The 16,965-nt window shown below is 45.2% G+C and overlaps 1 protein-coding gene across 1 annotated transcript in view; it reads right to left on the bottom strand.

The window, feature by feature from the left end:
* The window catches only part of LOC121571085 (VPS10 domain-containing receptor SorCS2-like), a 362,777-nt gene that overhangs the window by 67,870 nt on the left and 277,942 nt on the right, over positions 1 to 16,965 (bottom strand). The window lies entirely within an intron of this gene.

Genomic DNA, 16,965 nt, shown 5'->3' with positions numbered 1-16,965 from the left:
ACTCCCAATCATTCGGAGTGGCCATTCTCAAAGCCACCAGAACACTACATCACCGCGGCCTACCTTCTTACTCAGTGGAGACACCATATTGATTATCTAATATTCCCTTTTATAGCTCATAAAAGGAACAGATTATCATGGGGAACTCTGAGTTTACCATCTCACCAATCACCATTAAGTGTTGGACAAGTTAACCATCAATAGGGCTGAGCTATGATCAACACCAACTTATTAGCCAATCAGATTGCTCAAGATTCTGTCATCTGCAACACTCAGTCATGAGGAAACCGTCCAAAGAGGAGCAAGATGGGGAATACTGTATACACTGAATGTGTGGCATGTTTAATTGCACATGTTCTCCTACATCCTCTCTTCTTCTCTCTCCTCCTCTCCTCCTCTCTCTTTCTCTCTCTTCTTTCCTCCTCTCTCCTCCTCTTTTCCGGACTCCCTCTCTCTTCATCTCTCTCTCCTCTCTCTCCTCTCTCTCTTCCTCTTTCCTCTCTCTCCTCTCTCTCCTCTCTCTCTCCTCCTCTCTCTTCCTCTCTCTCCTCTCTCTCTCCTCTCTCTCCTCCTCTCTCTCTCCTCTCTCTCCTCCTCTCTCTTCCTCTCTCTCTCTCTACTATGTCTCTCCTCTCTCTCTCTCACCTCCTCTCTCTCCTCCCTCTCTCTTCATCTCTCTCCTCTCTCTCCTCTCTCTCTCTTCCTCTTTCCTCTCTCTCCTCTCTCTCTCCTCCTCTCTCTTCTCTCTCTCCTCCTCTCTCTCCTCTCTCTCTCCTCTCGCTTCTCTCTCTCCTCTCTCTCTCCTCTCTCTCCTCTCTCTCCTCTCTCTCCTCCTTTCTCCTCTCTCTCCTCTCTCTTTCCTCTCTCGCTCCTCTCTGTCTCCTCCTCTCTCTCCTATCTATCTCTCCTCTCTCTCCTCTCTCGCTCCTCTCTCTCTTCTCTCTCTCCTCTCTCTCCCCTCTCTCTCCTCTTCTCTCGCTCCTCTCTCGCTTCTCTCTCTCTCCTTTCTCTTTCCTCTCTCTTTCCTCTCTCCTCCTCCCTCTCTCCTTTCTCTCTCCTCTCTCCTCTCTCTCCTCTCTCGCTCCTCTCTCTCTCCTCTCTCTCCCCTCTCTCTCCTCTCTCTCCTCTCTCCCTCCTCTCTCTTCTCTCTCTCTCCTCTCTCTCTTCTCTCTCTCTTCCTCTCTCTCCACATTGCTATGCCCCTCATACCTTAAGGATTACTAAGGGCTCCCCACTCTGGGCTGTGTGGTTGTGTATGAGGGTTGAGCGAGCCGTGTGTGTGTCTTTATGTGTTTATGTGTTTATGTGTGTGTGTGTGTGCGTGCGTGCGTGTGTGTGCGGGTAAGGGTTGGATGAGCGAGCTGGGTCTAAACAGGCTTCTTTGGAGAGCCACGGTCAATTAACAACCCCTAGTCTGCCTGTTTGTTCTGCCTGCATACAGCTACCACACCGCCTGTGGAGAGATAGGGAGAAGAGGCACTTCTCTTTCATTCTCAGAGATAGAAGAAAGGATGGAGGGAGGGAGGGATGGAGGGAGGGACGGAGGAATGGAGAGCATGTGGTCCTCTGTAGCTCAGCTGGTAGAGCATGGCGCTTGTAACGCCAAGGTAGTGGGTTTGATCCCCGGGACCACCCATACACAAAAAATGTATGCATGCATGACTGTAAGTCGCTTTGGATAAAAGCGTCTGCTAAATGGCATATTATATTATGAATACGGAGGAGAAGTAATTAGGAGCTCAGGCTGGAGAGTGAGATATTTTGTGATGGGAGGATTGTGTGTGTGTGTGTGTGTGTGTGTGTGTGTGTGTGTGTGTGTGTGTGTGTGTGTGTGTGTGTGTGTGTGTGTGTGTGTGTGTGTGTGTGTGTGTGTGTGTGTGTGTGTGTGTGTGTGTGTGTGTGTGTGCTTGATTTTGCTATCCTTGTTTGTCCTAAAACAAATGACTTTTTCGCCACAAGGAAAAAGCTTTTTTAGGCTTAGGGGTTAGGTTTAAGGTTAGGAGTAAGGGTTAGGTTAAATAGGATTTGGAATGGGAATCAATTGTTTGGTCTCCACAAGGATAGTTAAACAAAAGTGTGTGTGTGTGTGTGTGTGTGTGTGGGTGAGTGAGTGAGTGAGTGAGTGTGTGTGTCCCATCCATCATACAAGTCAACCTCTGCCAAAACCTGTTGTTTAAATAGAAATCACTCAACTTTAACTGAATGTTCCTACATCACACACCTTAACCATAGCCTGTTTTACTCGTCTTTCCAATCCCCTTGAAAACAGCGTAGATATCAGTGAACATTGTAGCAAAAAGTCACATCTGATCTGAACAACATGAGATTAGGTTGGTTTGGGATTTCATCTTCTGAATGAACTCTGGTTGAACTCACAACAGAGTGTGTGTCTTCCTGGTGAAAACACCCTCCCAGTGACCGTCCTATGTGTCCACAGCAGTTCTGTGTTTAAACTAGGCTAGCCCTGCTTGCCTTATATCCCATCCCTTACCTACAGTACTGGTGGTGCAGTACTGCTGACAACCTATGGGTGGTGCTGTTGTCAAGCCGACAGAACAGCCAACCTATTTATTTTTTATTTTATTTCACCTTTATTTAACCAGGTAAACCAGTTGAGAACAAGTTCTCATTTACAACTGCGACCTGGCCAAGATAAAGCAAAGCAGTGTGATAAAAACAACAACACAGAGTTACATATGGGGTAAACAAAACATAAAGTAAAAAATACAATAGAAAATCTATATACAGTGTGTGCAAATGTAGCAAGTTATGGAGGTAAGGCAATAAATAGGCCATAGTACAAAAAAATTACAATTTAGTATTAACACTGGAATGATAGATGTGCAAGAGATGATGTGCAAATAGAGATACTGGGGTGCAAATGAGCAAAACAAATAACAATATGGGATGAGGTAGTTGAGTGGGCTAATTTCAGAAGGGCTTTGTACAGGTGCAGTGATCGGTAAGGTGCTCTGACAACTGATGCTTAAAGTTAGTGAGGGAGATAAGAGTCTCCAGCTTCAGAGATGTTTGCAGTTCGTTCCAGTCATTGGCAACAGAGAACTGGAAGGAATGGCGGCCAAAGGAGGTGTTGGCTTTGGGGATGACCAGTGAGATATACCTGCTGGAACGCATACTACGGGTGGGTGTTGCTATGGTGACCAATGAGCTAATATAAGGCGGAGATTTGCCTAGCAGTGATTTATAGATGGCCTGGATCCAGTGGGTTTGGCGACGAATATGTAGTGAGGACCAGCCAACAAGAGTGTACAGATCACAGTGGTGGGTAGTATATGAGTGGTGCTGTTGTCAAGCCGACAGAACAGCCAACCTATGAGTGGTGCTGTTGTCTAGCCGATAGAACAGCCAACCTATGAGTGGTGCTGTTGTCAAGCTGACAGAACAGCCAACCTCTTGAAAAGCAGCCAAGCAAGGTTAAAGGTTAAAAGGTTAAACCTCAAACTTGGTCCTTCTCCCTGACTTAACGTCACGACAAAAACTAAGCCATGAACTTTTAGAAGCCAGTACAAGCAGAGAGAAACTACAGTAGTGCTCCTGTACAGAGAGGTCAGATTCTCAGAACCAAAAGCTTTTCATCACACCCACCGCTCAAAACTGTTTCCTCCAAGTAACAAAGTCACGCTCACTCAGTACAGTGTTCCTGTTGTGTGTCGAAGATAAAAGCTCTCCCAAAACTTCCAGTGTCTACACTTGAGACAGCATAGTGGGTGTATGATACATTGGGGGACGTACAGGAATAGAAATACCATAACATGGGCAATTATGCCATTCTGTATGTATCATTATGTAGGCATCAGACAATTGTCACTCTCTTGTGGGAGAAAAAAAGACAAAGGTTATTACCAGCTTCTGATCATCTTTGAGCTGCCGTCAATTTTTTTGTTTTTTATGTTTAGGTGGTAGATCAGCTTTAATATTGCAGATAGATTGTGGCACATACACACACACACACACACACACACACGCCTTTATCACAGAGGTAATCCATTGCAGGCCAGTCTGTGGATCTTTGTCTGTCTATTCTGTAGAACCCAGCAACCAATGGAAGACTCTCTTTCAGCCAGCACAGAGAACCGTACATCTACTGTCCCCGGTCAACCAATTACATAGCAGCAAACATGCAAAACATTCTACATCTCTACCAGAAAGTAATCCTTCTACCCCCGCCCCCCACAAAAAAAAAAAAAAAAAAAATTGTAAAGTGGTTATCCCACTGGGTATAGGGTGAATGCACCAATTTGTAAGTCGCTCTGGATAAGAGCGTCTGCTAAATGACGTAAATATAAATGTAAATGTAAACTGATGCACCACAGTATTGTTCATCCCATTGGACAGAACACAGGTTTCTAGTTGAGTTTGTAAATGTCTTAAGACACGCCTGTCCACCTGAGGAAAAACACATAACCCTTTGGTTAGTGATTCACGGTTGCCATTTTCTGAACGTAGCTCCAGCACAATTGCTTTCCAACGATTTACATATGCAAATTGCCAGTGTTGATTTTCAGTGAGAGCAGGGCAATAGGGGAGTGTTGAGCCGTGATATGCTGTGAATAAACTAGAGAATAGTATTGTAAAGATCGCCTGGGGGAATAAGACTATATTGACATGACGTTATTAATATCTTCCCAGGACTAGCTATGAGAAAGAACACAACATTATCATAAAGTCTACAAAACAAATGAATAAAGTTGAGACCCATAGAAAAGAATATGTTCATCCGAGGCATGTAGTGTTTGTGTGTACACATGCACTACACACTCATGAATGTGTCACACACACACACAAACACACTCACACACACATTCAAACGGTCAAGCATAGGGTTGCAAAATTCTGGGACCTTTCAATAAATTCCCTGGTTTTCCTGAAATCCTGGTCGGAGGATTCCCAGAGTCAGGAGGGAATAAGCTGGAAATCCAGAAATTATTGAAAGGTCCCTGAAATGTGCAACCCTAGTCACGCACACATACCTACAGTACAAGTCAAAAGTTTGGACACACCTACTCATTCAAGGGTTTTTCTTTATTTGTACTATTTTCTACATTGTAGAATAACAGTGAAGACATCAAAACTATGAAATAACACACATGGAATCATGTAGTAACCACAAAAGAGTTAAACAAATCAAAATATATTTTATATTTGAGATTCTTCAAATAGCCACCCTTTGCCTTGATGACAGCTTTGCACACTCTTGGCATTCTCTCAACCAGCTTCATGAGGTAGTCACCTGGAATGCATTTTAATTGACAGGTGTGCCTTCTTAAAAGTTAATTTAACTTAATGCGTTTGAGCCTATCAGTTGTGTTGTGACAAGGTAGGGGTGGTACACAGAAGATAGCCCTATTTGGTAAAAGACCAAGTCCATATTATGGCAAGAAAAGCTCAAATAAGCAAAGAGAAACGACAGTCCATCATTAATTTAAGACATGAAGGTCAGTCAATCTGGAAAAGTGCAGTCGAAAAAACCATCAAGCGCTATGATGAAACTGGCTCTCATAAGGAACCCCACAGGAATGGAAGACCCAGAGTTACTTCTGCTGCAGAGGATAAGTTCATTAGAGTTTCCAGCCTCAGAAATTGCAGCCCAAATAAATGCTTCACAGAGTTCAAGTAACAGACACATCTCAAAATCAACTGTTCAGAGGAGATTGTGTGAATCAGGCCTTCATGGTCGAATTGCTGCAAAGAAACCACTACTAAAGGACACCAACAAGAAGAAGAGACTTGCTTGGGCCAAGAAACACGAGCAATGGACATTAGACCGGAGGAAATCTGTCCTTTGGTCTGGAGTCCAAATTTGAGATTTTTGGTTCCAACCGCCGTATCTTTGTGAGACACGGTGTGGGTGAACGGATTACCTCTGCATGTGTCTCCCGAGTGGCGCAGTGGTCTAAGGCGCTGCATCGCAGTGCTAGCTGTGCCACTAGAGATCCTGGTTCGAATCCAGGCTCTGTTGTAGCCAGCCGCGACCGGGAGACCCATGGGGCGGCGCACAATTGGCCCAGCGTCGTCCAGGGTAGGGGAGGGAATGGCCGGCAGGGATGTAGCTCAGTTGGTAGAGCATGGCGTTTGCAATGCCAGGGTTGTGGGTTTGATTCCCAAGGGGGGCCAGTATGAAAAATAAACTAACTGTAAGTCGCTCTGGATAAGAGCGTCTGCTAAATGACTAAAATGTAAATGTGTATTTCCCACCGTAAAGCGTGGGGGTGCTTTGCTGATGACACTGTCTGTGATTTATTTAGAATTCTTAACCAGCATGGCTATCACAGCATTCTGCAGCAATACGCCATCCCATCTGGTTTGGGCTTAGTGGGACTATCATTTGTTTTTCAACAGGACAATGACCCAACACACCTCCAGGCTGTGTAAGGGCTATTTGACCAAGAAGGAGAGTGATAGAGTGCTGCATCAGATGACCTGGCCTCCACATTCCCCCGACCTCAACCCAATTGAGGTGGTTTGGGATGAGTCGGACCGCAGAGTGAAGGAAAAGCAACCAACAAGTGCTCAGCATATTTTGGAACTCCTTCAAGACTGTTGGAAAAGCATTCCAGGTGAAGCTGGTTGAGAGAATGCCAAGAGTGTGCAAAGCTGTCATCAAGGCAAAGGGTGGCTATTTGAAGAATCTTAAATATAAAATATATTTTGATTTGTTTAACACTTTTTTGGTTACTACATGATTCCATATATGTTATTTAATAGTTGTGATGTATTCACTAGTATTCTACAATGTAGAAAATAGTAAAAATAAAGAAAAAACCCTTGAATGAGTAAGTGTGTCCAAACTTTTGACTGGTAGTGTATGTGTGCACACCCTGCACCCACACACCTCACCTCACCCCAGCACACCACACCACACACCACGCAACAGTATGCTACCCATCCAGGGAGAGGGCTAGGTGATAAATAATACCCATTACACCAGGTAAAGGAGTTAGAGCCCTATCACATAGTAGTACACTGTGTCAGAGGTGTCAGGAAGGACCTACTACCCACAGCTACATCCCTAATGCATTAACCATGGCCCCATGCATAATGGATATTAGTTTCCAGAGGCAAGTGCATTTGTACTACACCAGTGGAAACTGGCAGGTCACGGCCCGACTCTGCGGCTCTGGGGCTCCATCTTGGCTCTGGTCCTCCATCTTGGCTCTGGTCCATGGCTCCTGAAGAACTTATCTTTACCATTGTCATTACAGGACAGAGAGAGAGACAGAGAGAGAGAGAGAGAGAGAGAGAGAGAGAGAGAGAGAGAGAGAGAGAGAGAGAGAGAGAGAGAGAGAGAGAGAGAGAGAGAGAGAGAGAGAGAGAGAGAGAGAGAGAGAGAGAGAGAGAGAAACACACAGAGAGAGAAAGAGAGAAAGAGAAAAAGAGAGAGAGTGTTGCAAAAGGCTGATACGGATGGCACTCTGCCTTGCCAAGTACAAGGAGGAGTGGTGCCCGCTCTGTGGTAACTGATTCTGCCTCGATGCCCCCTGGTGCCAAGATCAGTGCTTATCATGTCCAACATCAGACTGACAACAATGTTTACTTTCACTCCCACTCTCTCCATGTCTCCTCCAACTCTCTATCATTCTGTCGGTTACTGTGTCTCTTCCTCCTCTCTCTGTCTCCATTTCTGCCTGACTTCCTCGCCCACTCTATCTGCTCCAACTCTCTCTCTCTCTGACCTTATCTCTCTCTTCATCTAAGACTTCCACTCTGTCTGCCTTGCTCCTCTCTGTTCTTCTGATTCTATCTCCATACTGCTATCTGTCTCTGAGGTCTCTCTCTCTCTCTCTTCTCTCTCTCTCTCTCTCTCTCTCTCTCCCTCTCTCGCATGCTAGAGTCAGAGGCTAATCTTCCCATTAGTAGATGAAGGTGTTGTTCAATCACACTGGCATTTCTCTCTCCTTTCCAGTAAGAGAGGAAGAGAGAGAGAGAGAGAGAGAGAGAGAGAGAGAGAGAGAGAGAGAGAGAGAGAGAGAGAGAGAGAGAGAGAGAGAGAGAGAGAGAGAGAGAGAGAGAGAGTGAGAGAGAGAGAGAGAGAGAGAGAGAGAGAGAGAGACGAGAGAGAGAGAGAGAGAGAGAGAGAGAGAGAGAGAGAGAGAGAGAGAGAGGAAATCAAGTGACTGCCGACCTCTAGTTTGAAGTCAAAGTTAGACGTCCATCCAGGTCCCAAGAACATTTAGAATTGCCTTACAAAACGTCCACTAGGGGCAGCGGTGAGCGCTATTACCTTCAAGAGGCTGGTGGCTTGCCAGGGTAAAAGCCGCGCTCTGGTGCTGGGGGTTGAGTGTTCAATCCCAGTGCTAGGTAATCTTTTTTAGTTTTTCTGTTTTAAGCCTTTCCCTAACTTAAACCCTTAACCACTCTGAATTAATTCCTAAACTTAACCCTATTTTAACCTTATCCTAAACCTTAACCCTGAACTTAACGAGATGTGAAACCCCCAGCCCGACAAGAGTGTTTTTGGTTTCATTTACGTTACAGTGTCTCAACTTAAACATCAGAAAAACATGTTTACCTAGACTTCACCCATAGACGTTTGGAAACATGTTTACCTAGACTTCACCCATAGACGTTTGGAAACATGTTTACCTAGACTTCACCCATAGACGTTTGGAAAAATGTTTACCTAGACTTCACCCATAGACGTTTGGAAACATGTTTACCTAGACTTCACCCATAGACGTTTGGAAACATGTTTACCTAGACTTCACCCATAGACGTTTGGAAACATGTTTACCTACACTTCACCCATAGACGTTTGGAAACATGTTTACCTAGACTTCACCCATAGACGTTTGGAAAAATGTTTACCTAGACTTCACCCATAGACGTTTGGAAACATGTTTACCTAGACTTCACCCATAGACGTTTGGAAAAATGTTTACCTAGACTTCACCCATAGACGTTTGGAAAAATGTTTACCTAGACTTCACCCATAGACGTTTGGAAAAATGTTTACCTAGACTTCACCCATAGACGTTTGGAAAAATGTTTACCTAGACTTCACCCATAGACGTTTGGAAACATGTTTACCTAGACTTCACCCATAGACGTTTGGAAACATGTGGACACCTTGTTGTGATTACATAGCTCCACCTGACTAATTTCTTCACAGACCACTCATTGACATCTCTTCAGCAGGTTATCTCAACCATAAAACACTGAGAGAGGCTAAACTAACTTAGTGTAATAAGAATGCAAAATGTTTTTAAGATATCTATGACTGCAGACAATTATACATTTCTATGATGGCGAACAGAGTTCACTGGATCACCCGCACAGTGGAGAACAGAGTTCACTGGCTCACCCACACAGTGGAGAACAGAGTTCACTGGATCACCCGCACAGTGGAGAACAGAGTTCACTGGCTCACCCGCATAGTGGAGAACAGAGTTAACTGGCTCACCCGCACAGTGGAGAACAGAGTTCACTGGATCACCCGCACAGTGGAGAACAGAGTTCACTGGCTCACCCGCATAGTGGAGAACAGAGTTCACTGGCTCACCCGCACAGTGGAGAACAGAGTTCACTGGATCACCCGCACAGTGGAGAACAGAGTTCACTGGCTCACCCGCATAGTGGAGAACAGAGTTAACTGGATCACCCGCATAGTGGAGAACAGAGTTAACTGGATCACCCGCATAGTGGAGAACAGAGTTAAGTGGATCACCCACACAGTGGAGAACAGAGATCACTGGATCACCCGCATAGTGGAGAACAGAGTTAAGTGGATCACCCACACAGTGGAGAACAGAGATCACTGGATCAGCCGCACAGTGAAGAACAGAGATCAATGGATCACCCGCACAGTGTAAAGGAGAGGACAGGAAAGCAGAAGCAGGAGAGGAGGGTGGGGTTGAGAGAACAGTGCAGAGCAGAATTTGGCCTGCCCTCTTGCCCTCTCGCCACCGAACCTGACACTCACACAGGCAATTTGTCCAGGTAAGGCCAACGAGCGTAATCAGCGCCATTATAACCCGCCCCTGTCACAAGCACTTAGACTGCGTCAGCTAGCCGTCAGGGGTGGAGGTGTGGATGGGGTGGAGGGAAGGAGGGGAGGAGGGGAGGAGGAACTACTGGGAGAGAGAGAGAGAGAGAGAGAGAGAGAGAGAGAGAGAGAGAGAGAGAGAAATAAAGATGAGAAGGAGGAGGGAGGAGGAAGACAGACAGACAGGAACAGAGGTATGTCCAGCCACTGACCTTGCAAAAATGGAAACGGAATACCTGCATAGCTAAACAGGGAAGGAGAGATAGAGACGAGAGAGAGAGAGACAAACATAGAGAGAAATAGCAACATGACAGACATAGATAGTTAGAAAGAGAAAGAGGGAGAGTGTGGGGGAGATAGAGAGAGGGAGAAATTAGAGGTAGAGGTAGAGTCTGTGGCCTACATGTGTCTCCAGTCTGCTCCTGCCAGCCGCAATTAAAGGTGCAGGACTGATGAGGCCCTGTCACGGTTTCGGCCGAGGCTGCCTCTCTCCCTTGTTCGGGCAGGCTTCGGCGTTCGTCGTCTCCGGAATTCTAGCTGCCACCGATTGATGTTTCATGTTCGTTTGCTTTTGTCTGTTTGTTTCTACACCTGTTTCTGTTTTGTAGTAATTAGCGTCCTATAAGTTTCTCGTTGTGTTTGTCTTGTGTTGTGTGTGATTGTTACCGTCAGTCTGTGTATTGCTCGGTTGAGCGTTATTTTCTCCACTGTTTGCTGGAGCATTCGTTGCACTAGGTGTGCACTTATTTCATCCTGACGCACCTGTTTGTGCGTATTGTCTTTTCGCCTTCGTGCGTATTTTGCTGTCAGGCTTATTTCGTCCTGTTGCCTGTGTTTAGGCAGGAATACAGCTTTTTGGAATTCAGTCTGCTTCCTGCGTTTGATTCCTACACCACACCTACAACACGACCTGACAGGCCCTCTCATGCAACGTCCTGCCTGCCTTACCCAGCTCGGCACAGCCAACATAATTAAATTACCACTCGTCAACAGTGACAGAGAGCAGCGCTGTGACTCACATTGTCATTGCCCCACACACTGAGACACATTGAGACACGCCACAGAGACCCAGCATGTCTATAAGCATAGAGAGGAGCTACTGTCTTCAGATGCTGTGTGTGTATATTCAGGTGTGTATTCTGCTGAGAGTGTGTATGTGTGTTAGAGATAGAGAGAGAAAGTGATAGGGAGAGAGAGTTTGCATGTGAGCGTGTGTACCCATTCTTTAGTGTGTGTGCCTCTGTGTGTTCAGCTAACGCTCCAGACAGCTCCATGAACACGGGTGTCAGTCAGTAAGTGCCAGGTGGATCATTGGCAGCATTTATGACGTTGGTCACCCCCCCCTTCTCCCCTGTCCCCCTTCTCCCCTGTCCCCCTCGCTCCTTAAAACCAGACCCTCTCCAGGCAATTTGTCTCCGGGCTACCAATGAACCTACAGGTCAGGCTGTATTTCTGGTAAACTTGGCCAGCTATTTTACTGCCTGCCTGCCTTTACGAACAGACTATTTCTTTCTTTGCAGAAAGGGCATGCAATATCAATAAGGCACACATACTCACACACACACACAGGCACACACACACACACACACACACACAGACACACACACAGACACACAGACACAGACACAGACACAAACACAGACACAGACACAGACACAGACACAGACACAGACACAGACACACAGACACAGACACAGACACAGACACAGACACAGACACAGACACAGACACAGACACACAAAATAAAAAAAGAGTGCTAAACAAATATGCAAATATTCCCTGCTGAGACCGAGTGTGTGTGGAAGTGCAGAGGCAGCCATTTGAATGATCCATATTTGCATTGTATTTTCATTATCCTTAATCCTAACAAGGCCATGTCAAGGAAGGAGATTGGGAATTCCTCACACACAAGGCTGCTGACGCCACAGGGTTTTATGGGTAAACAACCGTTGCCTTGCAGAGCGCAGTAAAACAAGAAACAAATCGTTTTTTTATTGGCGTAAATAAATAAATTTAATAATTATAATATAATATCACCTTGACTGGTTTTACGAGGTAATGACTTGACTGTTTATGCTAAAATCCCTGTGTTGCTTTTCTCTAAAGAGTGTTTTTTGGGGTCATTTCCTGACTTGGGTAATATTGCATTATGATGAGTGTGACATTTCACTTTGGGTAAATTTTTCACAACTGTTTCAAAAGACAACAAGTTGATGGCTCCCGAGTGGCACAGCGGTCTAAGGCACTGCATCGCATTGCTAGAGGCGTCACTACAGATAAAGGTTCAATCCGGGGCTCTGTCGCAGCCGGCCTCGACCGGGAAACCCATGTAGCGGCACACAATTGGCACAGCATCATCCGGGTTAGGGGAGGGTTTGGCCGGCTGGGATATCCTTGTCCCGTCGCGCTCTAGCAACTCCTTGTGGTGGCCGGGCGCATGCACGCTGACTTCAGGTCGCCAGATGTACAGTGTTTCATCTGACACATTGGTGAGGCTGGCTTCCGGGTTAAGCGAGCAGTGCGGCTTGGCGGGGTCGGGTTTCAGAGGACACATGGCTCTCGACCTTCGCCTCTCCCGAGTCCGGGAGTTGCAGCGATGGGACAAGAATGTAACTACCAATCACGATAAAGGGGTAAAAAGTCCCCCCCAAAAAAAAAAAAAAAAAAAAAGACTACAAGTTGTTCAAAGCAAACACTTCTAAACAGTTGATGCCATTCTTCAAAAAGCAATAACATTTAATTACTTAAAAACAGAAAATGTGGGTAAACTGTTAAACAGATGAGCAGATATTACACTGATAACATAATAACTCTTATAGCAGATAACACATTTCACACTGTCAGTTTGGGAACAAAACACATTAAATCCATTATTTCATGGCTGTGTTTTTAGGCACTCAAATCGAGATAATTGATTTTAAGCTGAAAGAGTGCCAGATACAGTGTGGGAAAAAAGTATTTAGTCAGCCACCAATTGTGCAAGTTCTCCCACTTAAAAAGATGAGAGAGGCCTGTAATTTTCATCATAGGTACACGTCAACTATGACAGACAAAATGAGAAAAAAAAATCCAGAAAATCACATTGTAGGATTTTTAATGAATTTATTTGCAAATTATGGTGGAAAATAAGTATTTGGTCAATAACAAAAGTTTCTCAATACTTTGTTATATACCCTTTGTTGGCAATGACACAGGTCAATCTTTTTCTGTAAGTCTTCACAAGGTTTTCACACACTGTTGCTGGTATTTTGTCCCATTCCTCCATGCAGATCTCCTCTAGAGCAGTGATGTTTTGGGGCTGTCGCTGGGCAACACGGACTTTCAACTCCCTCCAAAGATTTTCTATTGGGTTGAGATCTGGAGACTGGCTAGGCCACTCCAGGACCTTGAAATGCTTCTTACGAAGCCACTCCTTCGTTGCCGGCGGTGTGTTTGGGATCATTGTCATGCTGAAAGACCCAGCCACGTTTCATCTTCAATGCCCTTGCTGATGGAAGGAGGTTTTCACTCAAAATCTCACGATACATGGCCCCATTCATTCTTTCCTTTACACGGATCAGTCGTCCTGGTCCCTTTGCAGAAAAACAGCCCCAAAGCATGATGTTTCCACCCCCATTCTTCACAGTAGGTATGGTGTTCTTTGGATGCAACTCAGCATTCTTTGTCCTCCAAACACGATGAGTTGAGTTTTTACCAAAAAGTTATATTTTGGTTTCATCTGACCATATGACATTCTCCCAATCCTCTTCTGAATCATCCAAATGCACTCTAGCAAACTTCAGACGGGCCTGGACATGTACTGGCTTAAGCAGGGGGACACGTCTGGCACTGCAGGATTTGAGTCCCTGGCGGCGTAGTGTGTTACTGATGGTAGGCTTTGTTACTTTGGTCCCAGCTCTCTGCAGGTCATTCACTAGGGTCCCCCCGTGTGGTTCTGGGATTTTTGCTCACCGTTCTTGTGATCATTTTGACCCCACGGGGGTGAGATCTTGCGTGGAGCCCCAGATCGAGGGAGATTATCAGTGGTCTTGTATGTCTTCCATTTCCTAATAATTGCCCCCCACAGTTGATTTCTTCAAACCAAGCTGCTTACCTATTGCAGATTCAGTCTTCCCAGCCTGGTGCAGGTCTACAATTTTGTTTCTGGTGTCCTTTGACAGCTCTTTGGTCTTGGCCATAGTGGAGTTTGGAGTGTGACTGTTTGAGGTTGTGGACAGGTGTCTTTTTATACTGATAACAAGTTCAAACAGGTGCCATTAATACAGGTAACGAGTGGAGGACAGAGGAGCCTCTTAAAGAAGTTGTTACAGGTCTGTGAGAGCCAGAAATCTTGCTTGTTTGTAGGTGACCAAATACTTATTTTCCACCATACTTTGCAAATAAATTCATAAAAAATCCTACAATGTGATTTTCTGGATTTTTTTTCCTCAATTTGTCTGTCATAGTTGACGTGTACCTATGATGAAAATTACAGGCCTCTCTCATCTTTTTAAGTGGGAGAACTTGCACAATTGGTGGCTGACTAAATACTTTTTTCCCCCACTGTATAAGTATTAAATTGATGAAATTGTAGTAGGCTAAGCCAATTCCCGGGAAAATACAGTCCAAAAAAACTAAAACAAAAAATATATACTGTGTCTCTGCCTGTGAGCCATTTGTCACTAAAGCAGAGATTTGATTTAGCTCTTCCTGTCTTGGTGGTAGTCTAGCCTATGGGATGTCTGTCTCCTTCCTAGTCCCAGGGGTACGAGGAACAGTGGAGAAAGTGGAGCAAACACTGTGGGGGTGTGATTTATCCAGTATTCAGCTACAGGAATATACAGTACATTTGTGTTACCCGCCACTGTTTCCTACCAACCCCCCTGTGGGGACCAATCTCTCTTTTCTGACCTTGCCGTCTCTCTCAGACAGTCAAACTCCTACTCTCTAGGACTCATCTCTTCTTCAGAGAATGAGAGAAAGGTGAGAAACAGAAGAGAGAAGAGAGAAAGGGAGAGAGAGAGAGAGAGAGAGAGAGAGAGAGAGAGAGAGAGAGAGAGAGAGAGAGAGAGAGAGAGAGAGAGAGAGAGAGAGAGAGAGAGAGAGAGAGAGTGAGTGAAATGAATAAGAAAAAAAAACAGGAGAAATAGAAAGTGAGAGAGGGGATATTATAGAGAGAATGGAGAAAGTGTAAAATGGATAGAAAGAGATAGTGAGTGAAATAGAGAGAAAGTGAGAAAGAAAGAGATTGTCACACATGATGGAGGAGTTAATCGATAGTGGGGGCAGAGCAGATGGAGTAGAAATTACAGTGTTTAATGGAAGGAGATGACATTGAGGAGACAGAGGTTGTTTCCAGCCCTTATAGGCCCAGTGATGGGAGGTAAATGTTTGGAATGGAACTGAATGAGAGTAACTGAATGGCAAAAGTGAATAGAAGTGAAAATAGGACTGAAAAAGTGGAATAGAAATCATATATTGAATGTGGACAAAACCAGGGATGAATGGTGTGCAGATTCTTGAGGAAGAAACACCGAACCCAAATTGAGTGGTGTACAGTTAGAATATAGACATCTGAGATTTAGAAAACATTAATCTGTAATAAACAGTTTGTTAACTGTTCGTTTTAAAATACTCTTGGAAGACTACCCCTTGGTGTGCGACACAAGATCCTAATACACAATAAACAATCAGCTGGTTTAGTTAACAGTGCATGCTCTGAAAAAGTACACTAAATCAACCTAGTGTGTAATGAACATTCTCTAGTCACTCTGATACCTGTAGTCTACATTACTGTAGAATGGAAGTCATGCTACTCCTTGCTCCTCTCTCTTCTCCTGCCAATCAAACTGATAATGCAGGGACCCCAGGTGCAGATCATTACGGGGGAACAGGAAGGATCTTAACACCAACAGATTATTTCCAGCAATACAGAGTTTTGTGACTATCTGCGGCGGTGAAAAATGTGTGGCACTTTAAAAAACCACTGAATTATACAACTGGAATAATTAGGGGGATATCCGGGCGATGGCGGAGAGAGAGGATATTTCATTTACGTGGTAAGTAGTTAATTAACAAGGGGTCTGTCGAGTAGTGTGTGTGTGTGTGTGTGTGAGGGGGGGGGGTCCCAGAATTGGACCACTGTGAGGAGCAGGGGGGAAAGGTCACTAGGGAAATGAACTGAAACTGGCCAAGCATTTCTAACTGTCACTTTAATAATGGCACACTGCACTGCACTGTACAGTCCGTATGGAAAACTCAAACAGTGTCACGCCCTGGCTCTGGGGACTCTTATATGTTGAGCCAGGGTGTGGATTGTCTATGTTGAATTTTCTTTGTCAGGTTCTAGATCATGTATTTCTATGTTGGCCGGGGTGGTTCCCAATCAGAGGCAGCTGTGGCGTGTTGTCTCTGATTGGGAACCATACTTAGGCAGCCTGTTTTGCACTTGTCATTTGTGGGATCTTGTTCCGGAGAGGTTTGTGTTTTGTTAACCTTAGGACTTCACGTATCGTTTTGTTGTTTTGTTATTGTTGAAAAGTACTCATTAAAAGATGTACGCATATCACGCTGCGCCTTGGTCCGCTTATTATGACGAACGTGACAGAAGATCCCACCAATTAAGGACCAAGCAGCGAGGAGGAGGCCGTCCGCTACCGGAGGGCAATGAGGGAGGATGTCCAGGCAGGAGAGGAGAAGCGGCGCCAACCGGGTCGTCGTCGGACAAACGAGAGGCAACCCCAAGACATTTTTTGGGGGGGGGCACACGGCATGGACGACGGGGATGCTGGAGGCAGCTACAGGACGTATCGGTAGAATAGGAGAGGAGGCCACCAGGTTAAGAGGGCTATTGGTCATGAGGGAGCAGGAGTTAGTTGGTCAGAGGGAGGAGCTACTGGAGGCGATAAGGGAGAAGGAGAGTGTAGAGGCACGGCGAGAGGAACTGGTTAGGCAGCAGAGGGAGCGGAGGTTTATGAGGAAAC

This window comes from Coregonus clupeaformis, chromosome 8, assembly GCF_020615455.1.
Source record: "Coregonus clupeaformis isolate EN_2021a chromosome 8, ASM2061545v1, whole genome shotgun sequence".
Classification (NCBI taxonomy): Eukaryota; Metazoa; Chordata; class Actinopteri; order Salmoniformes; family Salmonidae; genus Coregonus; species Coregonus clupeaformis.
The sequence above is the reverse complement of the archived record's forward strand: the minus strand, read 5'-3'. Positions and strand labels throughout refer to the sequence as shown.